This window comes from Uloborus diversus, chromosome 10 (assembly GCF_026930045.1).
Source record: "Uloborus diversus isolate 005 chromosome 10, Udiv.v.3.1, whole genome shotgun sequence".
Lineage (NCBI taxonomy): Eukaryota > Metazoa > Arthropoda > Arachnida > Araneae > Uloboridae > Uloborus > Uloborus diversus.
In genome coordinates this window covers 84,884,069-84,906,561 of record NC_072740.1, presented here as the reverse complement: position 1 = coordinate 84,906,561, position 22,493 = coordinate 84,884,069, and positions in this window count along the sequence as shown.

Sequence of the window (22,493 nt, the reverse complement as noted above, 5' to 3'; positions counted from 1 at the left end):
AGAATGTAATAAATATGTTATAAAGTTTTTAAAATTTAAAATTTTTTTTTCACATATAAGAAAAAGAAAATAATAACTACATATTGATAATACATATTGTTTCGCAACATTTTTCGACAATGCAAAGTTTTTTTCAATAAAAAATTCAGTCACAATATAATTTTATACGCATTTTATCAATGAAGCCATTTTATCTTGGCATTTTCTTATTCAAATGATTTATGATTCACCATCTGCGCTGACCTGACAAAGGATTTCGCTATCATTTTCGCAGTGTCGACCATAGTTGATGGATGAGTTAAAGGATCATAGTATATAGTTAGTCCTCTCTTCTAAAAGAATTTATAGTCTCGTAGAAAAGTATCTGTTTTTCGACCGAAAAGAATGAAGAATTTCTTGCCCACTAAATTGAAAGATCCATCAACTTATCAGAAACTCCATCGAGAACCTTTTAGATGGATTCTCTCAAAATATCGTCTATGGGGAGAATTTCTTATGAAAACTTTTTTTTACTTGGTTATAAAATATATTTGAACACTTGAGAATCAAAACAAGATACTATTAAAAATTTATGTGTGGTATATAAACAAGACATGTACTTTTATTTATTATCGAAAGCAATACTTATAGCTTTATTTTAAAGACATAAAAACAAAGCTCTTTATGATAAAATTTAACTCAACGCTTATGGAGCAGAACAACAACAACAAGCAGGGCCTGATTACTGAATAGGCGTACTAGGCCGTGGTCTAGGGCCCCTGTGTTTTAGAAGCCCTAGGTCACGGCCAACGTTTCAGAGGCCCCTAAATGGTTTAATTGTTTCAGCCAGTAGATAAAATTTTAAGATTTGACTGCAAGCTTAGACTATTATGATCTAAGACTGCAAGGGGGGGGGGGTCTCCTGAAAAGTGTTTGGTTTAGGGTCTCCTAATATATTAATCGGGCCCTGACAATAAGTTGCAAATAACATAACGGATTGCATTAACTTGCAACTTTTTACTGGTATTTTGGGCTTCAAACTCTGAAATTTTCGGATGTATGTTATTTTTCTCCTGCTAATACGTTATGATGTTACTAAATATTTGTATCCTCTGATTTATGATCACTGCACAAGTAACACATTTTTAATTTTTCTTCAAGGATTTTTTGGTACCTAGCTTTAACTTTAAGATTTGTCAGCAAGTACTTGCGTGTGAAATTATATAACAAATAAAATGTTTAGAACTGATTGAGCACACTTCCTAGTATTCCACATATGCTTTTTTTTTCATTGTTTAAAACAATTATTTCAAAACTTCTCTCATTTTTAGTTTTTCTACTTACCTTCACTTGCATAATTTTTAGCAGATTGCTACTGGTATCAAAACCAAAACAAGATTATTAGTGACGGAAGTTTAAATTTTGCAGCAAGCGAAGCACATAGCACATGATTTATTATTTTACCAACATTTTTCGGGAAATAAATACAAAATTAAAAAAAAAAAAAAGATGAACAATAATATAAGTCAAATAAGCAACGTAGTAAATGCAAGTTTGCATTTATAACACTTTTTATGTAACTTTTTAAGCAAATGTAATTCATTCCGTATTAATAGTCTGTAGAAAGGACAAATTTTCACACTAAATTCAGATTCTGAGAATAATCAGAACTTCCTTAAAAGTGACTCTATGACGAATTGAAGGAGAACATGATGGGTGTCTAGATGTAAACTAATTTTAATTTGGACGTTTTCGCAAAAATTAGATGTAACTTGGATATTTCAGAAAAATGAAAAAATTGCAGTTACTGCGTTTTATCTTCCCAAGGCAGAAATAAAACATGCTTTACAAATAGAGCTAAATGAAAATCACACTCTATCAGTTTAAAAAAGACCTGAATTAAAAAAACATACTACATTTTAAACAAAATGAAAATCTCCTTCCTTCTCCGAAGAAAAATTGTTCAACTAAAAACTCATTTGAACCATAAGAAATTACTTAAAAAAAAAAAGTTAACTGCCTTCAAAAAACATCTAGGTACTAAAAAGCAAAAAGTAACCGATTACACTTACATACTATTTCCTACCCAAACCTAGAAATGAAATTTATTTTACAATTCTAGTACAAAAATCAACTAAACTAAACCCCCAATTATAAAATAAACACTGCTTTTAATTACTATACGATGAATTAGATTAAATACCTAACTAATTATATAATATCTATTAATTTTTAATAACCTTTTGAAGTCGGGGCCTCCTAAAATTACTACCTAACGTAACTAACAACCCACCGAATCCTGACTTAAATAATACTTTATCTAAACACAAAATTAGTCTTGAAAACTAAATCTACTCAGTTACGTTGGGTAGTAGTTTATAAGAGGCCCCGTCTTCAAAAGGTTATTAAAAATTAAGAGATCGTATATAATTAGTTAGGTATTTAAACTAATTCATCGTATAGTAATTAAAAGCAGTGTTTATTTTATAATTAGGTGTTTACTTTAGTTGATGTTTGTGCTGGAATTGTGTAAAAATTTTCATTTCTAGGTTTGGGTAGGAAATAGTACGTAAGTGTAATCGGTTATTTTTTGCTTTTTAGTTTCTAGGTGTTTTTTGAAGGCGTTTTTTTTATTTAAAAGTTAATTTATTTTTTGCTTTTTAGTAGTGTAAATATAAAATAAGTTTGTAATATAGAGCTGCCTTTCTTACGCGCATCTCGAGTAAGAAAAAGGTGAGCACATGAGTCTGAAAACAACTAAGATGAGCACGATAGAGAAAGAAATAGACCACAGCGTCTCGGAGACTTCCGACGACTGTGAAGAAAGGCTTTTTCAAATGCGCAACTATGTACAAAAAAAAAAAAAAAAAAAAAAAATGTCTTCATCGTTAGCTCGACTTATCAAAGCTTGCTTTCCGAAAGCAAATGCACGAGTCACTAAAAAAAAACAACAGAAATCGCTTTAAGTTTAAAATTGTAAAATTGTAAATTGTAAATTTTGAAATTGTAACATTGTAAATTGTAAATTATATTTCACAACAAAACGTATCACACAACCCTCGATAAAGCTGTCATAGATTTAGGAAAAATAACTTTGCGAAAGAACGAGTATACGTAGCTCTCATAGTCCAGTCAATAGGTTGAAAAAAACGGGCTTGCCTTACAAAAATTGGGGTCAAAGATTTTATTTTTTAAATTTGTGTATACTAGTGCCAATATGAAAAAACCAAGTTATCCAACACGAAAGACCTCGGGAGAAGTTTTGGGGGCCGAAAACCCCCCAAAAATTGTGACTTTTTGTAATATTTTCAAAATATCTCAAAAATGGTTAAAATTATAAAAAAACTTCCAATGCAAATGTTAAAGAGGATTAAATTTCCTTCAACTTTTGTCATTACAACATTTTTGTAGCATGAAAAGCAAGCGAGTTACAGCTTCTTGAAAGTCACACTTTTTCTGAACCCCCTCAGCGAAGTGCGTGAAAGCGCATCGGATAACGGAGGAAAAAAGGAGAAACGCCGACAGTCTGACCTTGGAAATCATTTGTCTTTCACAACTGAGGGTAAATGCCTCCGTTCCCTTTAACTTAAACAAAAGACCTCCATTCCATCCCCCCTTTTTTTTCTCCAAATGAGATGAAGCGACTCAATAGCTACTTATGTTGGTCACTTCAGCGTTTGAGCCAGAGTATGTTTTATCAATTTGTGTGTTCTGTATTACAATTTTTTCCCCTAGAAATGAATACGCCTGACCAAGGTGTTTTATTATTATTATTATTATTATTATTATTATTATTATTATTATTATTATTTGCGAAATCAGTTTGCGTGAATGCGAAATAAAGATTGTGAAGGAAAAGGGAATATAAAATCTTCAAAGATGCAGCGCAAAACGGCAAAATGAAGAACATCAGCGTTTTTTTGAAGTTCTTAAAAGAAGTGACAATTCACACTGCCTGTCAAAAATGCTATATCAATGAGCAATCAATCTCTTCCCTTGAAGTAATGGTTGAACCTAACATGTTAACAAAATTCCTCAAGAAAGATTCGTGACAAATTATAACAACAAGAATCGTCTTATTCAACTTCTTGAGACATATTTCGAAGAGTGTGAGATTGAAGTCAAGCAGACTCAAGATGATGCCGACTTACTTACTGCTCTTTCAAAGGCAAAATAAATTGAAAAGTTTGTTATAGTGGGCTAGAGGATATAGATCTGTTGGTGCTGATGACAGCTTTAGGACAGCCTTTCAGCAACTTGTTCCTTTTAAAACCTGGAAGAGGGAGTACTTGTGATTTGTTTTTTTTCCCACTAAATCTTTTAAGTTTGACTCCAGCAATATTCTTTTCATCCATGCGTTTAGTGGGTGTGATACGACTTCGGCAATCTTTGGCCAAGGCAAAATTAAGTTGTACAAAATAGTTAAAAAAAGAAAAAAACTCCTGAAATTAAGGAAGCTATTGAATCATTTAGGGACCCAATCTGTCATCATGATGCCTTAGCTGCAGCCGGAGAAGACATTTTGCAAATATTATACACAGGTGACGTAAAGTGTTTGAACCTATCTTTGGATATTTTGCAATTTAATCTTTTTATAAAACTAGTACAGAGCTAAGATAAATCTTGAAGGGCTACCTCCAACGTGCGGAGAGGGGGGGGGGGGACGTTATCACTCATATCGGTTCTACCACCAAATTCAAAGTTAGTTGAGCAACATAATTGATCCAGAGAAGTGGGGTTGGGAACGCAGAACGCAAGATCTAATGCATGTTGACACGAAAAGAGATTCAGTTACTCAGAATCATTTGAAAATTGTACCTTGTACCTGCAAGAAAAATTGCACTAGAGCCTGTTCTTGTCATAAGGCAGGTTTAAAATGCTCCAGCACGTGCAAACACTGCAATGGCACAAATTGTAAAAATGTTGCAGAAATTTCATCTTTGGATGAGACTGCTGAAGAAGATGATTTGTTCCAGGAGCTTTTGGAATTACCGCAACAAGGAGATGAATAATTAAAGGACCACAGCTTCTTTCTACCCCCTACAGATTCTGAACCGGGAGAACCTGGACCTTCAAAACGGCTTCGAAGAAGATAAACAGCGTATTTTGTTGTCCTTTCTCTATTTGCTTTAAGGTCGAATGAATCTCTCTGTAATTTAGATCTGTATTATTCTGTCTGTAATTAATCTGTATTAAGCTTCTACAGTTGGATTTTCATTTTGAAGGGTAATTCTTTTGAGTTTCTCAGGCCTCAAAAAGTCAGTTTCTGCAAAATTTTTTCAAAGTGTTCATTACGTATTGCTATTGTACCTTTATTTATGCATTATTATATCTATTGTTTGCATATTATCACCCTAATATTTATTCATTCACATTTATATTTTCGAATATTGCATTTTCACTTGTAATAGAATAGATGGTACGAATTATGTGCTTTAAATGAATAAGAAGATTATGTAATTCAATTACAAACTGCAATATAAATCATATGTTATTGGAGTCTGACTGAAGACTACCTCTGTCAGACTAGAAATATTAGTTCGTGAGCGGTGGGGGAGGGTTTATTATTATTATTGTATCAGAGCATAGGATGCATGACTGTGTTGATTGTTTATTTATTAGCTGCCTAATATTCTTTCCTTCACATTAATATTTAAAAATCGCATCTTTGTTTGCAATAATTAGACTAGAATGTACGAATTACATCCCTCAAATGAATGTATATATTGTGTAATCCAGTTATAAATAGCAATTTATCATCTATTATTGGAGTCTGGTGAAGAATACCTCTGACAGATCAGAAAAGTTAGTTCGTGAGCAGTGGGGAAGGTTTTTTTTTTAATTATTGCATTGTCGTATGTGCTTTAAATGAATGTGTATATATGTATTTCAGTTTCATAATACATCGTTTGTTTTTGGAGTCTAGTGGGAACTAATCTGTCAGCCAGAAATGCTACTCTGTGTCTAGCGGAGGGAGGGGGGGGGGTGGAGCAAGAAACTCAAACTACTCTAACTGTCGATAAACTCTCTGAAACTAAGGTTTCTATTCAAGTTCTAATAATTATGACGCCTTGCTTTCGGTGTGAAAGCTTTTTTTTTCGGAGTGGAGGAAAACTGCCTATTTTCAAAGAGCTATAGCAAGCTTGTGTTTTGTGCTACAAAAAAGTTGTAAATACAAAAGTTGTAGGAAATTTTATGTTCTTTAAACCTTACATTTAAAACTTTTTTCTAAATTGGACCATTTCGGAGATATTTTGGAAAAAACAAAAAAAGTCATAAATTTTTGTGGTTTTTCGGCCCCCAAAAGTTCTCCCGGGGTCTTTCGTGTTGGATAACTTGGTTTTTCCATGTCGGCACCAATATGTACAAATTAAAAAAATAAAATCTTTGACCCCATTTTTTGCAAGGTAAAATGTATCTATTGACTGGACTATCAGCAGAGTCAAGACTTAAAGTAATAGCTTGATCTGATTTAGAACCCTTTTAAACTTCTAACTAAACCTCACCTTGAACGAGCATTAGCAGAAATGCAGCAATTGATACATCTCATTTCTGATGAAAAGTACACTGGAATCACATACTTAGATAGAACCATTTAAATGTTTACGGTTTCCCAAACTACAAATAAACTGTAAATTGCAAGTCGTAAAATTGTAAATTATAAATTATAACATTGTAAATTGTAAATTGTAACATTGTAAATTGTAAAATTGTAAATTGTAATTTATTGTAAATTGTATTTATGTTTCACAACAATACGTGTCATGTAACTCGTGATAAAAGTCGCATGGTTCTTCAAATGCCCCCATTATAGATGGAGGTAAAAAATTCCACTTTCATTCAACTGTCTAAGCATCTAAAGAAAACAATAAGCAATCCATGATTGCTAAAAAAAAGTTATTAGAGTTTTGTTTTATTTTCTGAACAACCATGTCTTTATATATCTCTATTTCTTTATTTTGATTTATACAAGTTGCTTTCCGTACATGTTTAAATAAATAAAGCTTTCCAGTTTCATGCCGAAAATAAACAACATTGGAAAGAGATTACATAATTTATTCGTACTCCGTACTTAGCTTATTTCAATTAATCTTATTTTATTTCCACTTAGAAAAAATTTCATGATCAATTCAAAAAAGTGATCTTGAAATTGAGGAGAGAATTTCGTTTAGAATTGTTTTATGGTTTTATCTATAGATGGCAGCACGACATTAAGAATTTTTGAAAGTTAACTTGCGAACTTTTCGGCGAAGTTTTCGGCACTTGAAGTTGATTTTCCTGTATGATCATGGTAAATTGACTTCAACCTTCAACTCAGTGGCAGATCTAGCCGATCATTTTGGGAGGGGCTATCCAAAATTTTTGAACAAACTCTCGAGAAACTTTATTAAAATGAATGATTCTAAATGGAGAGTGAGGGTGTGTGTTTGGAATCCCCCCTTTCTAAAAATATTTTACCTTAGAGGCTCTAAAAATCTAATTTTAAGCTATTTTTGCACGTATTAAAGAAAGCGATGGAGGATTCGTGAGCTCTCCCTCCGAAAAATTTCGAAATTAAAGCCATAATTACGCAAATTTAGGCTCTCTTTGGTCTCGTGAGCAATAGGTAACTCTGAGGACAACAGCATTTAGAGAACGTCCAAGTGTCTATATGATGTAGACGAAGCAGCAAAATTTTGGGAATAATAGTTCTTTTTCGAGGAGAGAGGTATAATTTCTCTCCCAATTAAAGCCGAAATTTCTTTTAATGTAAAAAACATGTGTTAAATTTTGTTATTTTCTCATATTTTCGTTTTTTTTTTTTTTTGCTTTTTAAAAAAATCCTACAATCACAAGGCTTTGGGAGGGGCCATCCCTCCCAAAGCCTTGGCCCCCCTCTAGATCCATCCCTGCTTCAACTATTATGAAAAGAAAAAAAAATAGTAATTATTGTTATTTTTTTTTTCCAAATTGAGCAAACAACTGCTACTGAAACTAGAAATGGAACGGTGGAAGGAAGCTTCGGCCATTCCACCGAAGCTTCGGTATAGATTAGCCGAATCATGAGCTGTGATTCGGCTGCTTCGGTTTGAAAAATTACAATAAGCAATTAGATTACTAGTCAAAATATTCTAGCAGCAGTTGCGTAGCCACATCAAAACTGAGTGTGGGCAACTGAATTTTGTGAGGCCCCTGATTATAACTAAAAATTAGATTTGACGCAAATAAAACCATATCGCATTTATTGGTTCGGGAAATCCATATCAATCAATCAGCAAAGGACTTCGAAAGCATATTTCAGTATTTTTATTAATTTATTTAATTTGGAAACTAATGCAGGAAAGGCTTAAGCTTGTAAGTGCTTGAAAAGAACTTAAGGCTTCAATGTTGACCCATTATTGATATCTTTCTTTGCTTTTCAAATAACTCTATCGCAAAAATTAATTTCTTGAAATCCATTCTACAATCTTATCTCTGTTGTCGATAGTTGAGAAAATAATTTTTTGAACGAAAAATGTCGAAGACGGCGTTATTTATTTATTTATTTTAAGGGCTTTCACATAAATATTTTATTTGGAGCAACTGGCTTTCAACATCGTGTTTAAAAGCACATACCTTTAAATGAAGATTATGTAAAACTTTTAATGTCAGTTGCAACAAAGTTATAACAGATTATGTGGGGGGGGGGGGGGGGGCAGTGTACAAATTTTGGTTTGTCTTGGCCATTCATAAAAAAATGAAAAAAAAAAAAAAGGTTAATGCCTCAAAAGCTAGGGGGAGGGGGGGGGGGGAGAAAGAAAGAAACATTAGCTTTTCACAATAAGCTGCGAGCCAAACATTATTAAAATCTTGAACGCCTTGGCTGAAAAGTTATTTTATTGGTTGATTATTTGTCTTGGAAAGACGATTGGTTGGTTGAGAAAAAAACTATAATAGGCAATTTTATTTCTAATTTTGTCACTTTAATCAAAGATAAATAATGCACTTTTACTCTCAATTGAGCATTCAGTTTAAAATATTTTGAAACAATTAACTGATTTGTGATTTTTTTGAAATACCTCTTCATCTGCGTTTCGGTTGAAGTTCGGTTTTCCCTCACGATCTGTTTTTCACCATTATGGAATATTTATTGATTAAAAAAAACTATAACTAATCAAGTGAGAAACTCCAGTGAAATACAGATTAATTTTCTTCATCAAGAGCGAGTATAAGTGGAAGTACTCAATACTAATGGCTGGTTGTTTCCTGTTTGTCAGTTACTACATTACTATGCATTAGCATGACAAAACGTATAGTAATGAAATGTTCTGCTTTTAGTCAAACTAGTAATCTTTAATTATTGCAGCTTAATTAAATTCGTCACTTCAGCAAATTAAACTGATAAAGCTGACAGCCTATCCTGACCCAAAAAACACTTCTTAATCATTTATAACTTCATATTTGATTGGCAAATCTACCAAACCACAATTAGTTGAGTTTACCCGCTTTGGGCTCCCGGTAGGGCAAAGCGGGTTTTTCAAATGTTTCTAAAGTTTGATAATAAATAAATATTGGGTTTGAAATAATACAAAAATCACTTTTTATTTTGAAGTTCAAGAACCCTGCTAGGAAATAAAACCGAAATTGTTGCGATAAAAATTCAAAACTACAATGTCCGAGTGTTCTTCAAAAACCTACCCGCTTTGGGCCACCCTCCCCTATACTACCTAAATGGCAACTTTACATAGATTTTGATCGAAACTAAGTTAACGGATCTACAGGAGGTTGTTTTTTGAGTTAAATTCCAAGCAAAATATTTTTTGACTGAAAAGAAAGAGACATGGCTTGACGCTTGAGTCGACTATCAGACTCACAAGATGAGGTAAAATGAAAGTCAACAAGTTTAATAAAACGTTACTTAAACCTTATTGGAGTGTTTGGCCACCAAAGCTGCCTATATTAAGTAGATTACAATGTACAGCAGGTTGTTTCATACGATATTTTTTTTCCAATAAGGGCAACAAATTTGTTGGTGCGAAACGAAATTTATTTGATTTACTTATTTTTCTTCTTTTGTGTAATAGCAATGAATCCATTTTGAAATATTTTAATTAAGGCTTTATGGAATGGAGAGAAAATTGTATCCTTTGCTCCCCACTTCAAAGACTAAAGGGAAGCGGGGATTAGTCCATAAAATTCTATTTGAAAAGAATTATTAGGGAAGCAAACATAAAATTTGAAGAATTATTTCTGATTCAAGTTGAAGTGGCTAAAAATTCGTGACCTTTATCTGAAATAATAAAATCGGTCGTTTCTATTTTAGATACTCTGATTCTGCCTAGCGTTGTTATGGCCAACATAAAAGATTAGAATTTGTTTAATGGTCATTTTGTTAAAACATAATAACTCTAAAAAGGTAACAATGTGTTTGGAAGAGACATCACATCTTACATGATTTTAAACTGAAGTGCAACACAGATGGAAATAGAAAAAACTACAATAAAATTTATCAGTCGGTAATAGCAAAACCTGTAAAGTTGACCACCTGTCGAAGTTCACCTCTTTTGTCAGGTACAGAATTAGTCCTTTATCATGTTTATAAAAATCTAAAAGTTGACCAGCTGTCTAAGTTGAACTCTATACTGCACCGCAAGTGGTCAACTTACACAGGTTTCACTGTATTGTTATACGAAAGGAGTGCAACATGCTTCCAGGTCTTCGTTCACAAGGAAGAGTAAGATAAATTCTTTCAAAGAAAGTTGGAAACGAATGGATACTAAAAATGCTGCTAAAGGATGTTACAAAGGATCAACAGTAAAAATCTTACCATTACTGTTTTTTCAAGAATTACTCTGTGTTTAGTTTGTTTCAATTTAGTATTAAATGTTCAAAATTTCGGGTTGGCAACAAGTTTCATTCAAATTATGTAATACAAATGGCAACATTGTTTGGATCCTGTGTGAAAAGTAGTTTAAAGGCCGCGGTTAGCTACGAACGTATGAGCCCTACGTTTAAATTCAAAAACAATGCTTTTTAATTGGAAAGATTTATCAATGGATGCTGGTCGACTAATGCTTTTTATTTTGAGAAGAAAAGGGATATGGTTTGTATTTAATTCTTACCGTATTTTTTAAAAAGCGAAGACAGGTCAAATAGTTTTATTTAAAGGAAGAAAAAATTTGAAATTACTAATCAGAATTGTACTGATGTAAATTATAGAATACAATTTCAATTCGGGTTAAAAAACTGTCCTTTAGAAAATATCTTTCATGCATACAAAAATTACATTTCTGATGTTTTTCTCTGGTTTATATGCAAGACATACACTTAAAGTTTTATAACTCGCTGACATCTGACATTTTTCTTTCTTCTCTGTTTTCTTGATGCAAGTTGAATGCGAAATTTTTCTACGGAATGTTTGTTTTGTTGAAATATACGAAAAATATTTCAAAAATTTGACCATGAAAAGGGTTTTTAAGTAACTAATGCATATAAAAGGAGAAACGTTTTTTTTTTCGAAGGAAATAGTGCCTCTGGAAGGAAATAGAAAAAGTAAGCCAACAGCATATTGTGGTAAATTAAATGGTGCAGCGGAACACTTAAGAAATAAACTACATAAAGAAACACTATTTCCCGAACTTAGTTTACAGTTAACGTAGCAAGGACCTATTCAGACTCATTTTTTAGTTAAAACTAATAAAGATGTAATCTTCGATTACTAATGAAAAAAATTAAACTAAGTACTAACTGCGAGTAAAAAACAAAGCAATTGTGCATGCTTTCATCACAACAGTCGAAGCGATCCCTTCGCACCCAGTAAAGTTTTCATGCTTTTTGATCGCTATTTTTGTATGGAATACTTTAACATTCCTGTGAATTGAAATAATATATGGTTAGTAATTTGTTATTTCTAAATAAATAAATATACACTGCTCAAATCAATTAGGGAAGCAATGGAGCAATCACACAAAAGTTAAGAAACCGTTGTGAGGTAGCCTTGCAAAAGCATAAAATGGAGTATACACGTGTACTAAGATGCAATGGGAAAATTTACTCCTCTAGAACAGTGAAACGAACATGAAATTATGCCTCTCCAACATCGTCTGCTACAGTTCTTTGTGTTTACCCGAATTCCAGTTCCCCGATAAAACGTCAAGCCAAGGAATCCGGTAAATTACGGGGTCGTGGCATTTTCCAAAAAAAAAAAAAAAAAAAAAAAAAAAAAAACATGAACGGTTGAATTTTACCGCTCAGACAGTGAAGAAATGAGCTTCTGTTAAATCACGATTTCTGCACTTGTATCCTTTTTCTGCTTTTCGACGACAGAAACGTCAATTTGCTTCCGAAGTTTACGTTTTATTCTCGTGTTTCCTGAGAACATGGAGACTTTATTGGAAATTAGTTTCCGGAATAATGTTTTTCTCAATTTTGTTCGAACCATGTGCTCCCCTAATTGTTTTGAGCAGTGTATTTTGGCTTTGGTTTAGTTTTAGATCATTTTTTCAATTTTAATTGTTAAATAAACCTAAAATGTTTTTTATCACTTAACCATATAAGACAGTGAGAAACAAAGGGATGTAAGTGAACTTTATAAAGTTTCGAGTAAAACGAGTTTCAAGTTCAGATCCTTGGTAGGCTTTCATTAAGTTTTTTTTTTCTAAATCACGCTGTATAGCAGCAGCCACCACGGCTACTACTAGTACCATCTCGTGCCACAAAGCAGGGGAGAGGGTCCCCTATTATTTGTGCTGGTTATCTCCAAAATTTTAACTTTGGCACTTACATCCCATTGCTTCTCACTGCATCATATGGTTTTTGAAACGTTTTCTTTCCTTATGTGTAGAATTAAAAAAATAATAATAATAAATATAAAACAAAAGAAAAGAAAGGGGGAAAACTTCATATATTGTTGAATGCTGTATTCGTTAGGAGAAATTAGGGCTCCTAGCTGTAGGAGTCTTAGGAGAAATATAGCAGTAAAGACCCGGATGCTGAGTTTTTTCTCCCGCTTGTTGTGTACAAAAATAACATTAAAAGCAATGCACAATCGTTGAGCATGAGTAAACAACGACATTTCGTTGCTTTTGCTCTCGTTATGAAACCAGTTTAAGAATCAAAGCACTGGGCGAAATCACTAAAATAAATAGCATATTGTTTTGAAATTTCGGAAATGTGTTTATTGCAACCCAAATTCCTGATAACTCTTGACGATGAATTAAATGATGAAACACACAGCTAAAGAACTTTCATCCATTTCCAATAAACAGGCATACTAATTTAGTAAACTCCCGATTATTTGCGGAATTGGGCGGCGTAAGTGCTGCGGATAATAAAAATCGTGGATAAACAGCGAAAAAGGCTAAAATGAATAACAAATAAGGCAAAAATTGTCATTCCTCAAAATCTTAGCTGCATTAATGATACAGTCTGCAAACAGTAAAAATATATACAGTACAGTACAAATGTTTCGTATTTTTGCACAACAGAACTTAACATCAATGAAGAACAAGTATGGACGATGAAGAAAGCACAATACATAAATAAATAAAACAAAAACAACTGAGTTTAAATTTGCAATTTTTTTTTTAAACCAAAAAAAAAATCGCTATTGGTTTTTGCTTTTTGCTTACGAAAATATACCTTCCTGATAGTCGTTTGACTCGCGAATAATCGGGAGTTTACTTTAGCAAAAAATATATTTAGAAATCAATTTGGAGAAATTATTTCAAACTTAAGCAAACTCTGAAATGTTTTTCGTAGAAACTGCTTTTGCTATTAATTTCTTGACAAGTAAAATCTTTCAGCTTTTTTTATTCAAATGATTAGTTTAAAGTTTTCTGAATATACGCACGCGTTCACAAAGGACAGACAGTGCACCAGATTTAACAAACGGCTTTAATCAGTATGCTTTTAATGTCAGAAAATCTATTTAATGATGGTTTTATTATTTCGCGCTTTTTATGATTTGGAAGAAAACACATTTTATTAAATCCCCTTCCAATAATTAAATGATTTTTTCCGTAAGCTTAAAAGCCTCTTTGGAATTTCTTTTTTTTTCTTCTATAAAATTCCATGAAAACAGGAAACTTGTGAAAACTTTTCTCTTAATACTTTTCAATTTAATCAAGCTGTAGCACCTACACCTTTGCTAAGCAATATTAGGAAAATATTCCACACGAGTGAGTTTAAAATTAAATCTTGAGTAGTTTTAGTAAAAAGAAGTTTGAAAAGAATGGTACACACATTTTCCTTAACTTCATTTGCAATCTAAATAATTTGATTCTGTTTTTCCATGAGGCGTATCAAAAAATGGCACACTTCAAAAGATATGTAAAAAAGGTTTTTAATAGAAAGTGAGATATGGAGGACTGTTATATTTTCTAAAGATATAACTGCTATTTTAGTGTAACAGCTGTGCTGGTGAATAGTTACAAAAAGCGCTAAGAATTAATATAAATTCATTAAATAATAATGGACAAATGAAATATATTGGAATTTTAAGCTGTTGCAAGAAAATGTAAGTTTTTAATCGTATTGTTGAGAATAGTGGCAGTTATGCTTTGTTTGCAAGTGCGAAAACTTAAAAAAAAACTTTACAAATTTCTTCATCTGTAGTTAAGAAAAATAACAGTTTTGGGACATTTCAACAAACTTATCAATTATTGCACAAAACGCCGTACAAAGAATCCAAATATGTTAGATCCTTTTTTCACTGAATAACCTTTATGACGAACATGGATAGTATTTTTTTTGTTCAGTTGGACGTATTTCATAAGATATGTCCGCTGCTGAGTCAAAAAATACCATTAAAATATTGTTTCTGGAAATTTTCAAAATTAACTTCTTTTTATATAAGTAGAGTCTGTTCTTCATAAAGTTCAAAGAGATCCAAATATGTTATATTTTTTTTTTTACTGTATGAGCTTTATGACGAACATGGAAAATATTTTTCTGTTCAGCCGGACGCATTTCATAAGATATATCTGTTGCTAAGTCAAAAAATACTAGTAAAATATTGTTTCTGAAAATTTTTCAAATTTATGTCCTTTTGTAAAAGTGAAGTCTGTTCGTTGTAAGTTTCATCATGTGAAACAAAGATATAACATATTTGAAGTCTTGCAGGGGGTTTTCTGCAACATTTGATACCTTTATTAACACGGGACTGCCCTTACGCGATAGAGTGAGTGAGCGACATAAAAGAATGGCAATGGTATTCTTGCGAGAAAGGCTACGCTTAAAAATAAAAAACAACCCCACTAATTTCAGGAAATCAACATTTTTGTCAGAATACCATTCAGGGAGATTTTCAGGGGCGCCCCCATTGGGAGGTCACTGTGACCTTACAAAAATTTCCTTCCTTGGCAAGTTTTGTCTGGTCGTTCGGCAAAATTCGGAGTTCTATTTGGCAAATTGAGAATTTTCGCCCCCCCTAAATTTAAACTTGGGGTGCCCCTAGAAATTTCGCAGCATGTCGCAAACTTAAAGTTATCGCCAAGAAAAATGTACGTCATTCATGAAGCAGAGAGATGCTTGATAAAAATATCTCACTGCATATTGACTAAGACAGTAAATTTTCAAAAATGCGCAAGGGCAGAAATTGTGTCATGATTCATCTAGACACATTTATGTTTTATTTTTAAGTTAAACATTGGTTTAAAAATATCTTATTTGAATGAATAAATACACACTTTTACCCTTGTCAGAAGGCAGTTCAATTTAAATTTCTTCCAAAAATAAAACAGAGAAAGCCCTGAAAATCGAGCTAAAGAATTGAACAAGAACAAGAACGCTTTAGGCGAAAGTATTTTGTTGACTGTAATTTAAGCTGCATGGGTAGAAATAAACTCGCAGTGAAGATCTTCAAGTCTGAATGATTTTAATATTTACCTTTGCCAAAGTTTAAATTTCGTTATTTGACGATTTAAAGTAAACTCTACTAGTTGTGAATCGTAAGAGATACGCATCAAAGTTTCTGTATAACTTTCAAAATACTGGGAAATTATGATGCTTTTATTTCAAAGGAAAGGAATTTGTAAGGAAAGGGCGGGACTGGTTTAGCACTTCATCTTTCAAATTTATGTGTAAACAGTTTATGAAATTCAAAATTACTCCTAAGTGACACAACGAGTGAAACATCGGTGGTATGACACTTGAAGGAAAGTAATATGTAAGTTAGCTTAACTCAGGTGTGGAGTTTTTAGTTGTAATTCTAATGACGAAATTAATTAATACTTTTAATTATTTTCTTTGTCTTGGAATTTTATGAAATAATTATGAATATTTATGTAAGACTAATTAAAGACAATATAAAAAGATTTATTTTTTACTCCATGTTTTGATTTGCCCCGATAATGGCCACCATTGATTGATTTTGCACTTTGAGATGAATTAAACTCGGCTAAGAATTTTTTTTTCTGAAAATTTCCATATAAGCTATATTGTGTTTGGTTTAAAAAAATCATTGCTTGCACTGTAAACGCTGTGTACTATTGTTGTTGTTTTGTCCCAACTAGGCTGGCAATTTGGGGTGTGCTGCTTCAGTTTTCCAACTGTACCATAATTTAGTGTGAAGTCCGACTTCTACAGTACAAACAAGCCATAAAGACCCGTTTATAGGGAATTCAACCATTCGTAGCACAACAACACATTCACAACAAAGAAAGGACAAGATTCAGAAGCGAGAAAGTACATCCATGCTCTAGCCGAGATTCGAACCCGGGACCTCATCATCGCAGTCAGATTCCTCTGACCACTAGATAAGGCGAGCGAGCCTGTGTGCTATTGACATTCATAAATGTCCTTTTCAAGATTTAAGACTGATGGAGACACCGATGTGTTTACTGCGGTTCAAATCGGAACCGCCACTATTTTTTCTATTGGCATGAAAACTCACATCGTAACCTTTAAATAATATGTGACGTTTCATAGCGTTGTATGTATACCTCAATAGATTACAGCGTAGTATATTAAGAGTCTCAGCCATATGTTTACGATATTAACGTAGTTGGTATGTTCAGAAGATCGCTAGAAACCGGTATTTTGAGGAACTTGTTAAGACATTATGTGGTATCAGCCTCATGGTAATTCTAAGCTGTCGTGCTTAGAGGTAGGGAGTGGTGGAGAAACTTGATGATATTGCAGTTGATCTCACTAGAGTGATTGCGTTGAGAAGTTTTATTGTATTGGTGTGTAAAAGTTAAGATAAACATTAAAAAGAGTGGGCTCAAAAAAATTTAGTAAACGGCATACGGATAATTTGAATCAGGAAGTAGTTTAATATTCAGGCACAAGTTGAGCTTTTCGTAATCCTGTGGTGATAAAGTTTTACTTGTATTAGTTGCTTAAACTTCAGCATTAAATACTAGCTTATTAGTTATAACTGAATCATGGATTTATTTGTTACCATAACAACAAAGTTTTAAGAAGTGAATTCTCAGTTGCTGAAACTTTTATTCTATTGATGTTCATTTTTAGTTAAATCGTCCAGTTTCATTTTCCGTATTTTACACTTGTAGCAAGTTGAACAAATTTGAAATGTCATTTTAAAATGTAGTCAGGTGAATATTCAAGGACATTTAAAAGAATACATTAAAGGGAATTTAACTTAATGACATCATCGACTATTCACGTAGTGTCCTTTTTACTACTAATTTTTACGTATTTTCCATATGAATGAAAAACCTGTTTGTGTGAAAATAATACTCTCTGGCGGAATGATGGTCTAAAAGTTTATACTTTTTTAAAAGAAAATGCGTACATTTTTTAATATAAAACCTTAAATAGTGAACAACTCAAGAGCTTTTGTCAGAAAACATTCGTCGGATAATAGAGTGTTACGATGACACGTAGAAATTCAATCACAAAAGAATTGCCTATTTCATTAATTAGTATTTGATGAGAAACAAGAATGGAGCAAGTTTGCTATTAGTAAAATTGACCCAATTTCATGGACAAGCAGGACAACTTTTGTTTGCCGCTTCTGTTACCTAATTGCCACATTAGAGCTTTACAAATGGATACGATTAGGATAGAATCGTTTTTCGCTAAGAAAACTGTTTCTAAACTGTTCCTACTTAATGCGTTTCCAATTTAGTTTCGCATTTGTTCTTAACATTGCCAAAAACATGTTTTTTATTTTACCTATAAGTTACATTTGCATTGCTATTAAGAAGTCGATTCAAATTAATTGATTCTAATATGGTTCAAAAAAAAAAAAAAAAAAAAAAAAAATCAAATAAGCTCTTACTCTGTTCATGGAAATATATTTAAACCTATTTTTGTGCGGTGGGTAGGGACCGCCTAAAAATATTACTAAAAACTTCATGAGCTGTAAAAGTCAGTTTCGCAACACATTTAAAACATATTTTTTAATGCGGTGGATAGGTACTGCATAAAAATAGTCTTACTAAGAAGAAAACCCTAAAACTTACGAAATATCTACAGAAATTGCTTTTTTAAATGAATTAAAGGCACCGCACCTACTTGGAATCTCGCCAAACCTAAATTTGAAAATAATCTGTGCTGTTTAATCTGACTTATGAAGTACACATGCAAACATTTATAAAACATTTATTTGCTTATGTTCTGATTTTACACGTGACATTTTTTTAAAAACGTATACCCATTTTCCTTCATAGTCTGACAATACATGAACTATCTTAGGGTAAACACTTAAAAAAAAAAAAAAAAAAAAAAATCACTTCACAAGGTTTAAAATCACCTTCGTCACTTGAAGATCCTATCTCGCACACTTTTATAAATAATTTCACCAACTAAGTCCCAATTTGATCGGCATTTTGGTACACCGCACAAAAAAAAAAAAAAGGCTTAAGTGTAAATCGAAATACAAAATTCAAAATCTGAAGCTAGACTCTTAATAAACTCAATTTATAAAAACAAACTAAAAACAGTCAACGATTTTAGATTTTGGAGCTAAATATTTGTTTTAAAGTTTACTTTTGTGAACAGAAATATTTACTTTTCATCTAGCTGTATTCAGTGCAAAAGGTTGATTTTACCGTTGATCTACTCAATTTGTCATCCTGTTCTTACGGTAGACTAGCAGTAACCGCACGGCGATGCCCGTGCCAAGAATTTTCAAGAATTCCGTTGAATAAAAAAAAATGCACGCCCCTCCCCCTTTCTGATTTGAAATGATCATTTTTCTTCAACTAAAATGAGTACACACCTTTTCAAAAGACCTATTAAAGTCTCTTTGGAAATTAAAACCATTGGACAAAACACATAAAAAGATTAACAGTAGCTTTAAAACTCCAAATAATCCTTCAACTGTCTACTTCATCGCTTAACGCGCCAAGTAACCACGCTACCGTAACCGTGCCCTTTATCGAGTGAAGCGGTTTTTTTCTGCAATTTAAAATGTTTCGCCAAATAAACAATACTATAATAAAAACGCTATAAAGCACAACCACAATTGAATAATACGACAAATCAAATTAATTACTTAGATAAGTAACTATCCTCAAATCTAAGAACAAAAACAATTGTTAAAGAAATGAGGATAACAAAACCCAATAGAAAAAGCTTGCAAAATAAATTCAAATTATGTACCTGAATAAAAAAAAGAGGTATTTAAAAGTCATTTCGCTGAACACAACTGTTCCGCGATTGCGTAGCGTCTGGGCCGCGCGGCAAGGTACCTCGCAGCTATCGACACTGTTGGCCAACGTCCTCTCGATGAATTAAGTTACCCTCCCATCTATTAGGAATTAAAAGAACTAAATATTTAATTAATCATTTAATTTGCAATTAAAAATATTTCGGTCAATTTGATTTAAGAAAAACCGCCTTTAGCCTTTCTCAATAAATGGACTGTTCAACACTTTTTTTTTCGTTTCGAACTAGTAGTTCTTGATATTAGCACGTTCAAACAAACAAACTCTTCAGCTTTATATTATTAGTATAGATTTTACTTTATCCTTCAGATACTGTGCATTTTTCGTTAGTTTTCGTCATATTATTTTCCGGAAAATATCTTTAAATTGTTTTGTCAATGAAGACAGAGATAGAATTAATCAAATAAACAATTGTGGTAACCTTCACAAAAAAAAAAAAAAAAAAAAAAAATGTTAAAAGAACAACAAAAGGGTGAGGAAGGCAAAGAAACATCTTGTTTCCTATCACAAATATGCTGAGATTTTCATCTAGTTTTCAAAATTTGGATGAAATTTAAGGAATATCAAGCTTTTATAAACGTAAGTTGTGCTTTAAATAAAAATTTACATTAAAATTGTCGGTTTTTAACGACACAATGACTTTTTCTTCTCTTGCAAAACGTGTCTAATAATTATTTATCAGTTCTTTCCTTAGAGCAGGAATTAGTATATCGAGGTGCAAGTCCAATCATTTTCTAAGCAAAAGCTGAGACACAGACCCCAAGTCACGTGACTCAACAACGACGAATGGTTGACAAGTTTTTCGTGAAACTAGCGAAAGAAACCTGATTTCTTCCAATGCTTTGTTTTAAAATCTATCACATGACTTAAGATCTTTGCTTTACGAATGAAAGTCTTCACTTCCTCCATTTCATCTCTTCTCAATGGTTCTTTCAAGTATACTTTTAAAATGAAAATTAAAACTTAAATGTTTTTCGTTCCTCTGAAAAACTGAAGTTTTCATACATGGCGACTTTAAGTGCTTTCTTCGAATGCAGAGCTTAATAAATCACGTAACTCCATTTCAATTGTTTCATTTTTTCTATCGCTTCAAATAAACTGTTCCAATGTATAATGAAAATTTCTCTATTCTGATGGCATGTTCTGATGATGCATGTAAAATAGTAAAAACATGCATGTGCGTTGCTGTGTGGTCAGAAGTCTCAGCAGTGTTCTGCTGGTGAGGCTCTAAGTTCCAGGTCAATACTTGTTGATAAATGTATTAAGGGTGTTCAAATGAAAAAGTACTAAACGTTACAACAACGCATACCTTTAACAGATTTGTTTATGCTACTATCGGAGAACGTATCGAGTTATCTAGGGATGCGATTGGAGTATACAATGTGGATTAAAGCATGCGCAGGTTTTCACATGCGCAGGATAAATCAGAAGCGATTATGAAGAGCGCCGTCCAATTGATCGTGTTTTTTTTGATGTGCGAGGTGCACTACTTGTTGAATTCCTTGAGCAAAGGAGAATCATTAACTCCGATGCGTACTGTGAGACACTCTATAGCCCATGCAGGTTCTTCAGGAACAATAGACCAAGGCTGCTCACGAAAAGTGGTTCTGTTTCGTCATGACGCGCGTCCACACAGTTCCAGAATCACCTAGTCAGAACTGGCAAAGTTTAAGTAGGAGGAGCTTGACAATCCACCCTACAGCCCGGACATGTCGCCATGCAATTTCTATGTGTTTCATCCTTTGAAAAAGCATTTGAAAGGGAAGCGCTTCAACTCGGACAACGAACTTAAGGACACTGTGAAGGACGGAGTCTCATCAAGGCCACAGAAATTCCGGGGAAAAGGAATCCTTCGGTTAGTTTATCAGTAGGATCGTGGTGCTCTGGTCTATGTGGCAAACTTTGAACAAAGTGTTCATTAAAACTAACAGTATCGTTTGGTATCTTTTCATTTGAACACCATGTTTATGTATCAGTTTATAAGCGTTAAAAGTGTGCTGATTTTTCTACTAACGAATAAGTCTATTGAATTTCTGTTAACGTATTGTAATTTTAACTTATATATGGTCTTTTACTTTTTTAACAAGAGATATTTAATTGCTATAAATGTCAACTTATTTCTTTTTGAAAAATGATTTTTGTATTTGTAATGTGTAAGTATCCATGAGCTATGCAAAATCGTTAAAACTCTAAATTTGACTTGCTAGAGAATGTTTTAAAAACTGAGTTTAAAATCATCGAAAAACTATGAATTATATTTACGCATGCCTTCTTTTTGCCGCTCTGTTGTTTTAACATTAGCATATTTATCGGAAAAAAATAATAAAATTTTCTTAAACATCTAAAACATAACTTTGTTAATATTGATAGATTTTTTTCGTTTCATGCAGCAAAAAAAATCTAGTTGCACTTTGTGATTCAATTTATTTATTTTTTGTACTTTTTCCCCTATATATCATGCACTTGTTTTGCACTTAAACATAAATTCGATTTAAATTCTTTACTGATAGAAAATTCAAATAGCTTCTGACGAAGAAATTCGATTTAAATTCTTTACTAAGAGATAATTTAAATAGCTTCTTACAAAGAAATAAAATTTTATTTCATTTAATACTATAATCATCTGTTGTAAAACTTCGGCAGTTAATTGAAAAAGAAAAATTCAAATATTTTATGCATTCTCCTCAAATCCAACGCTTTTCTTGAAGAACTGTTGAATTCCACAGCGTCAAGTAAATTTGCATTAAAGTATTTCGATCAAGAAAACATTTGAATGCTGTATTTATCTTTGTTCATTTAAAACTGAGTTTATTTGTTATAGGGTGTGAGATGATTATAGCTTAAAGCAAACCGTAAGACACGTAATAGGTTTTTTTTCTAGGTTTTAGTTAAAATTGTGCATAACAGAAAACGTAACTG